General features: G+C 33.8%; 1 long non-coding RNA gene across 1 annotated transcript in view; it reads right to left on the reverse strand.

Annotated features, from left to right (window-relative positions):
- LOC117125302 overlaps nucleotides 1-1,803 on the reverse strand; it is a 2,169-nt gene extending 366 nt beyond the window's left edge. The window contains exons 1-2 of the long non-coding RNA XR_004448083.1: nucleotides 1,725-1,803; nucleotides 909-969 (exon numbers count right to left, since the gene is read on the reverse strand). This is a non-coding gene — a long non-coding RNA (uncharacterized LOC117125302). The remainder of the gene's footprint in view (nucleotides 1-908; nucleotides 970-1,724) is intronic.
- Nucleotides 1,804-8,740: the final 6,937 nt, after the last annotated feature.

Here is an 8,740-nt window from a genome sequence, read left to right on the forward strand (position 1 = left end):
TGATCTAAAGTGAAAAACAAATTTGTGTTTTTTTAGCAATTTTTTGAGCTCCCATATTTTATAGCTCATTTACTCAATACTAGACTGTGCGACAACTTAACCATTTTGCCACAACATGCCTCATATGAGAGTTTCCTTTGTTAAAAACATGATTTATACTACACTTATTGATACTTGTACTTTATAATAAGAGAAATCTCATATTAGTGATACCTGGAACAGTAATACGAAAGTACTATGCTACTGCACTGTAATGCTTAGGCTTATTTTAATACACTACTTAGATAGGGTTTTCTTTTTCCATCTTGATTTCAGAGGTCAAAAACATTTTTCAATTTTTTTTTCAATCAAGTGGTGTAGAATAGTCTTTCGAGAACATTTTCCAGAAAAAAATAAGGTTGTACTGTACGACCCCTCCGTTTTATGTTAAGTTTTAGATAACATGAGGACAAGAATTCTGCTTCAAAGCTTATTTTCATGGTAGGGAGGAAGATTTTTTTTTTCTCACATCAAACATGAAAAAATAGTGTCACAAGGAAAAACCATGAGACCAAAATTGCATACAAGAAATTATGTAATTCATCTACTGTAAACCAAGCAGAAACTTTGCCTATGAATAACAGTCATAATGCAATTTCTCTAAATAATAATGCACAAATTACTCCAACACAACAGGCATCATGGATGCCATGTGGCTACAATAGTATAGAACAACAGTAGAGCATAGAACTGCAAGTGATCTGGCTAACATGCAGATGGGTGGTAAATAGACCTATATATTTAATGGAGTTTTGTAAAAAAAAAAAAAATATTCAAGTCAGTGGCCTCTCTGATGGTTGGGAGGGGATGCTAACCAATTCTTTTATTTTACATGGCCTTAATTTGTATTTTAATCGAATGGTTCTTACTTCTTGACAACAGGAACGATTTCCCCACATCTCTTCCACAACGCAGTTTCCACAAGTACACCTGAAAATAACAGAAATGCATTTTTTTTTTATTAAACTAATGATTTTATGGAACATAATAGGACTAGGCCCAATTATCATAACTCAGACAGGTTCTATTTCCTACAAATACTTTCAGAAAAAAAATATCAAAGATACGCTTTAAATTATGCATGCAATGTTAAAATATTCCGTTTGGTTTTCCATCCATACAACTTTAAATAGGGCACGCTGATGTCAGATTTAAAAGGATATTTTTTTTAATTTGGTTAAAATGGAATTTCCCTGGGTATACAGCCACCAACTAACTAGGCTAAAATAGGCCAAACATAGCAATAGGCCTTATATCTATTAATATTTAGTACCACCCTAACCCTCCCTACAGTATGGCCTAGCCAAAGATGGCCTAGCCTAGATAGGCAAAGAAGGGATATCCTAGGCATATAGACCTCGCTAGACTAGGCCTCTAGGCTATAACTGGCCTAGCCTAGGAAGGTAGACCCCAGACTATGAATTGGCTAGGCCTAGTTAGAAGCCTCCACCCAAACAAAAAAATGCCATAAAAACCGTCCGCGCAATTGGAAAAATAAGGGCCAATTTCCATGCAGATTTTTCCGAAAAAAACTTTCAGACTAGGCCGGCAGGCCTAGCCGTATGGCGCTCTACCCTCTAGCTAGGCCTAAGCTTTGCTTTGACATAATATATAATAAATCTGCTACGGGTTGTCAAACAACCAGTATATGATGTTCAAACAACATGTGATATGAATAAAATTACCATTCCTGTCTTGCCGCACGTTTATATTTCCCGGTAAACCTAGGCGAATAAGTTCACAAAGTTCATCATCATCAGCAACAACAGCGACGGGCCTTGCTTGGTTCATCGTCGCCAATAAATGCCATAATTTGGCCAAAATTTACAATAAGCCTACGAGGCTCCGCAGTTTTTTCTTCATCGGATGATGATGACTGATTGTCACTTGCCATAAGATCGGTCAATTAATATTAATAATAATTGGAATTGTGATGAACACTATAAAATCCGCGAGAACAAAATGGCTACAGCTAAAAACTTGTGTATTGTGGATTTCACCAAATTTCACGCATGCGCGTAATTAAATCCGTGTGCCTATCCTCCGAGGCATATGGCTGCCAAATTCGTAAAAGACAGTCGTAAAAACAACATTAAAAATGGACTTTAAAAAATAATTTGAGAAATATATAGCCAAATTTTAATCATTTACGATGAAATACGTATCCAGGAACAAAAATGTAAAGCGGATTAGCTATTACCATCACTGTATTGTGTCAATTGGCAAATAACCTCCACATTCCCTATCCTCGCAGTACAAATTTATCTTTTTGTGACGTCACAAAAAGATTTTCAGTGACTTTCGGGGGGAATTTTTGGGGGTAAGGCATTGTCCAATACGTTTAATATTGGGTGTCCGAGGTTTTCCAATGACTTTCTAAACAATGATGACAAGATTTTGGATTTCTAGAAACCGTTTCATATCCATTTTAAGGTCCAGTATGGCGATAATGAACATACACAGAAAATATCGACGTAAACTATGAGGAAGCATCAAAACTCTTCTTTACATTATACCCACGGAAAATTAATGATAACAATTTGATCTTTAAATAAAGAGCTATTTATTTTTTTATGTAAATATTAGGTAAGTTAAATTACCTTTAGTATTTAAAGCGTATAGTTTAAGTATTAGTTATTGAGAAAAACGATGAAAAAAAACTAAGTTAAAGAAATATATTAAAATATAAAATTGAAAGGAAAACGATGAAGAAAAACTAAGTTAAAGAAATATATTAAAATATGAAATTTAAAGGAAAACGTTACGAACGTTTTCCTTTATCCCTATATCATTGTTTATTTTTCAATACAGTATATACATTTATAACTGTATTTTTTTTTTAATTAAAAGTGGGACGATCCCACGAAAAAAGAAAAAAAAAACACATTTTTTTTTAAATTCTTTAATCTGAAATGCTCACAGGCCCGTATTCAGGAGTTCCGCAATCCAATAGGCTGGTGTATATTGAGTGAATATAGTCTGGTGTTGCCCAAAAACTACGTTTACAATTTTACTATTTTGTCAGACTTAGTCTTGAACTTAATGCACTAGAATGTAAAAACGTAAATTTTTCCCCTTTTGCGGCCCCCTAGCCCCTGCCTAGTTGCTCGCTTCACTAAAAAATAACGCACCCCGCGAATTCTGAAAGCTTCGCTAAATTGCTCCGAGTTGCAGCTTTCCCCCTGTGCTTTCGTTTCGTCCCCCCGCCCCCCTTAGATTTTTCACCGTACGCCCCTGAAAATGATTAGTATTCTGGAATGAAAATTACTGGAGCAGGTCCAGAGCATAAGCTTATGAGGTCTTGATATTTCGTGTCAAACTTATCCCTCACCTAATTACCTAACAGCAATGCTTTAGGGTTGACAGCAAAATGTTATCAACAGCCTAACCTGTTTACTGTGGTAGCCCACCTACCAACCAATTAATGTTAGTGTCGAATTGCACAAATCTGATTGGTCACTTCATGTAGAGCCAACGGAAGCGGTAGTATTTTGAATTTTTCTCTGGACTTTCATGATGTTAGGCAGTTATAAACATACTCCTTGGAAGTATTTTAGCAGTACTGTATTCACTATCAAGTGGTAAGTGTTGGTTTTGTTTTATTATTTAGTTAGTTTACTGCTCTAGCAGACACGCTTGCCTCCTCCTTGGCCTAATAGTAGTGGTAGATGAAGGCTTGAATGAAGAGGCCTGGCCTAGCCTAAGGCCTAGCTGACCGGTAATACTAGCGGCCTAGCCGCTGTACAGAGACAGACATAACTGAGGTTCTCTGTTCTCTCTAGGCCATTGAGGATATAGGGCTGCGTAGCTGACCAGTAATACTAGCCTAGCCGCTGTACAGAGACAGACAGAACTGAGGTTCTATGTTCTCTCTAGGCCATTGAGATTATAGGGCTAGGCCTAGAACCTGGGCCTTTTGTTGGCCTAGCCAAGCTGTAAGTTAATTGCCCCATAGTCTAGCATGCCATAAGTCTAAGAAGAGTGGTAAATTGCATTTGGGCTGTGTCCTCACTAATGTCCATGATGCTTTAATAAAATAATGGGTTAGGGTTAACCGGGGTGGGGGTGGTGTAAAGAATTGTGTCATTATTTGCAGAATTAAGTTAATGTAATCTCTAGGCCTATACTAACATATGGTAATTCTATTTTAGGATACTCAAGTCTCAGTTACTACTGTAATTAAGTGAAAACTCAATCCGGTCAACTCAGTCTTGTAGTAGGAAAGCATTAATGTTTGTTTAATTAAAGACGTATCTGTGAAGGAACAGAAAATTACCTGACATTCTATGCATTAATATAATAATCGGTTTACGGTTAACCGAGGGCGGGGGGTGTAAAGAATTGTATAATTATTTGGAGAAAGTTAATGTAATCAAAAGGCCTATACTAACAACATAAATGGTGACTTTATTTCAGGATACTCAAGTCTCGGTAACTACTGTAAGTGAAAGCTCAATCCAGTCAACTCAATCATTGTAGTAGGAAAGCATTATTGTTTGTTTGTAAACGTATCTGTGAAGGAACAGAAAATTACCTGATATTCTAAAGGTGAATATAATGTTCTGTTGACGTTTTATTTTTACTGTCCTGTACTATTAATTATTAACAACATGCTACCGATTATGCTGTAGTTTACACGATAGAGTTTAATCAAATAATCAAATTTAATGTGTATATATTAGGCCTATATAGGCCTCAAGGGATATTGAAATTGTAACGTAGGATAAGCTGTTTTGAAAACTAAAAAAAATAATGTTCTTTTGATTAAAAAAAGAAGTAACTGCTAGTCTGTCATTAGCTACATATATGTATATTACTACTATTTCAATACAATAATAAAGGGATGTAATACATTTAATAGAGGTTTCTATAATATGCGCTCTATATACTGTATAAGTTTACCATTATTAATCTTTTTAAAGATTTTGTTTTGTTATATCTTTCAGCAAGAGTGAAATGCCGAAAAATGTTAGTACAAGTCACAGTGATTCAATATTTCAAACTAGATATGTTCAACGGCATAATTCATACTAATTTACCTTGGTACCATCGGACAAGAAAAGGCATAGTTATGGACAGTTGCTGCTGCAATATCACAAAGAATGCTGGTTTATGCACACCTGTAACAAATGGTTTTTGAATATTGTTTTATATAATAAACTCTTGTAATAGGACTACATTACGAAAAAAAATGCTTATTGAAACCGGACTGTAAAGCAAAGAACTGTAGAATAGACTTGAATTTGAGTTACACTATGTTTAGCAGTAAGACATTAGCAAAACGATAATATATGAAAGGGTATGCTAGTAAATTTGACCCTAGGGAAGTAATGTCCCTACCGTATGATGTTTATTGGTGTTTTAAATTAAAGAAATTATGGTTTGTATATGAACTCAGTGTATTTTGTAAGTCTGCAGAAGTTGATTAAAGCTATTGTTACCAATTGGATCTGGGACCATTGCAAACCAATTGGAATTGGGGCCAGTTGAAGTTGAAGACCAGTTGAATTGTCCAAAAACACACAACACCCACATTTTTTTTTAATAGAACACAGAGATTTTCTATGTAAAACCGTTAATTTATATACACTTTCTATACAATTGTATAGAATTTCTATTCGCATATTTAATGTATTTTTATAGGTTTTTTCTATAAAATGTTCATAGATTTTCTATAGTTTTTTAAAGGTTTTTTATATAAAATTTTCATAGACTTTCTATAGATTTTTAATAGAATTTTCATAGTTTTTATATAATTTTTATAGTTTTTAAAGTCTTTTAATATAGTTTTAATATATTTTTATAGAGTTTTTATAGATTTTTTTAATAGTTTTTTTTATATATTTTTAATAGATTTTTAATATAGTTTTAATAGATTTTTAATAGAGTTTTAATAGATTTTTAATATAGTTTTAATAGATTTTTAATAGACTTTTTATAGTGGGCTTCTATAGTTATTTCTATAGATTTTCTAAACAATTATGCTATAGACATTCTATGGTTTTGTTTTTTTTTTATAGAATTCTATAGAATTTTTTTTTTATGGGTAACAAATCTAAGATAAGGGGGAGCGGCCGGCAAGGCCGAACTAGCCCATCCCAGGCTAGGCCTAGCTGATAAAAATGTTGCCTAGGCCTAAGCTTGTAGTAAGCCTAGACTAGATTCTTATATAATTTTAATTAACCTAATACTGTCAATATGGTTATTTTGTTTATGTGTATAGGCATAGGCACAATTGCTAGCCTTATCTACGACGGCATAAGAAGACCACGTTCCAAGACAAGTTCCAGTAAATATACAGGGATACTAAAGAGAAAGACAATGAAGAAAAGGTGCTCTCAGAAAAAGTAACTATACTGTTACTAAAGGAAGAAGGAGTATCGCTTATAGAGACGGAAACATAATTGAATTTTGTTGTCGGACTAGAATATTTTTTTTTTAACATGGTGGGGATAATATGTTATTGTAAACAAACTTTCTAGTAATTTCTACAAATGATTTTTTTTAATAAATTACTAACAATTTTGTTACTTAAATCTAATTATAATACTGTGACAGAAGGTGTGAGACTGACTTGCAACATTTGCAACATGTTTAAGTATGCCGAAGCTGGACAAGCTGAAATTGTGTCCTGCCGATGTCAATGAATGATTGTTTGCGTTTCAGTGAGTGTAACTACCCTACTGTTTTGTGCATGGCTGTAATATTGAAGGTCATTGCTATTACAATAAGGTTGTGACACATCACATTATAGAAATTGTACTTGGTTACTTTATACTGTCTCCTTTGAAGAGCAGGATGTGACTGTAAGTTTTTAACAACTGTTATAAAAGTCCATAGTAAGTATGGTCCTTCATATAGAGTAGTCAGTATAGTGCCAAGAATTATTAGAGCTGACAGCATAGGTCCAAGAAAATACTCTTTATAAAAAGAATTAGACTACTTTAAGTAGTCTAATTCTTTACAGACATCATCTGTATACTACAAAAATATATTTTTCTTACATTAAAATTCAAATTATTACGGAGTACATTACGAAACAGCAAAAAAAAAACCCTTTTCATTTTAGAGATGCAGTACAGCTTAATCATTTTAAAAAGCTCAATAACTCTAAAAATACTATGTAGGACAACTAGATCTGTTCAATCTTAACCTTTGACAATCAACTATAAATTAATAATATTTGTATGGTATTTTATAAATAGTGAAGATGATGGGTCTTTCTCATTTTGCACCAGGATATTGAGTACAAGTTATGTTTTCCATATGATTGATCTCAATATATAACTTGCAATTTTGTTTTTAGTAGTTTTATTTTACAATTTGTATTTATTATTATGAGAATTAATTATTATTATTATTAATATTATTATCATTTTACCATTACTTCTTTTGTCTTAGTGTCAACAATGCACTTGATGTGTTAGTGAAGTGGGAATTTGATGGAACCAAAAATGTTGTTTCGGCGCATGATCTTTCTTTCCGTGGCTTGTTAGAAAGAGGCATGAGTGTGTCCATGGAATGGGATGGCACAATGTGGACAGGAACTGTGCTGATGATCGAAAATGAATCTTCAGATTCCAGTTCAGACTCTGAATCAGACATTCCACTTTCGAGCATGATCAGAAATGCTATCGACACACATACAGGTAATGTTAGTTCGCTTCAATTAAAATAATTACTCATTAAAAGAGATTGTTTACCCACTCAATTTTTAGTTAATTCAGATATATTTAAATAAGTTATTTGGTACTGTTAGATGTTATATTGGCTTACTTCATATCACATGACACTACTGTACCTCATACTTGTAGGCTGTCACCGCATACTCATCATCAGCTCATCACGTTGAAGGTATATTTTAAGCAGGGTCAGGTGAGGTCGCCAACTTATATTTTCTACTTTTCATAAACACTATTTAAGCATGTACTTACAGTTATCTTTTACTGGCATGCCTAGTCTGATCAGGTTTTGGGATCAGGCTTACTGGTTTTAGTAAGTAGTCTGCTCAGGACATCGTCTTGAAATAGTTGTGGCAACAATGAATATTAACACATTTACTATCTGTAATCATATGTCCTTTTTACACCCATTACCGTACTACATATTTAATACACTTACACACATAGTTGCATTGTAGAGTAATCATAGTTTCTTTAATCTTTTACAGAAACCAGCGAATGTTCAAATGTGATGAAGTTTCCAGACTCACAGCATGAAACATGCAAGAATTTTAGTTGTAATGCAGAGGTGTGGTCAGCATGACTGAGTGTTTATGTTTACTGTGTTATGACCGCTTTATGTTAAATGATGAGTGTAAGTCACACAATAACTGTTTTAATATTTACCAGCCTAAATTAGGACCACAGGGCTCAGCAGACAGAAGGGACAACGAAAAGGATACTGAGAAGGTAGATAAGTCAGTGTATCCTGAAGATGCAGTAATAGAAAATACCTGTGATAATGATGATATGACTGGACCAACATATCAAAAGCTAATACACTAGCATCAACTACAGATGTCTTCCTAATATGCAGAAACACCAAATATATTGCTTGGTCTGGATGGCCTTCTGTGTCCTGTGTAAACATCAAACACAACTGAGGTATTCGAGTTAGATTTTCCCATTCTCTCTCAAATTCCTGTAGCAGAAAGCCTCCCTACAATTGGTGAGTTAGATATGAATGTTCCTATGGTTTC

The sequence above is a fragment of the Anneissia japonica genome, unplaced genomic scaffold (genome assembly GCF_011630105.1).
Source record: "Anneissia japonica isolate Jap-2015-1 unplaced genomic scaffold, ASM1163010v1 scaffold1269_len45266_cov215, whole genome shotgun sequence".
In the NCBI taxonomy this organism is placed as follows: Eukaryota; Metazoa; Echinodermata; class Crinoidea; order Comatulida; family Comatulidae; genus Anneissia; species Anneissia japonica.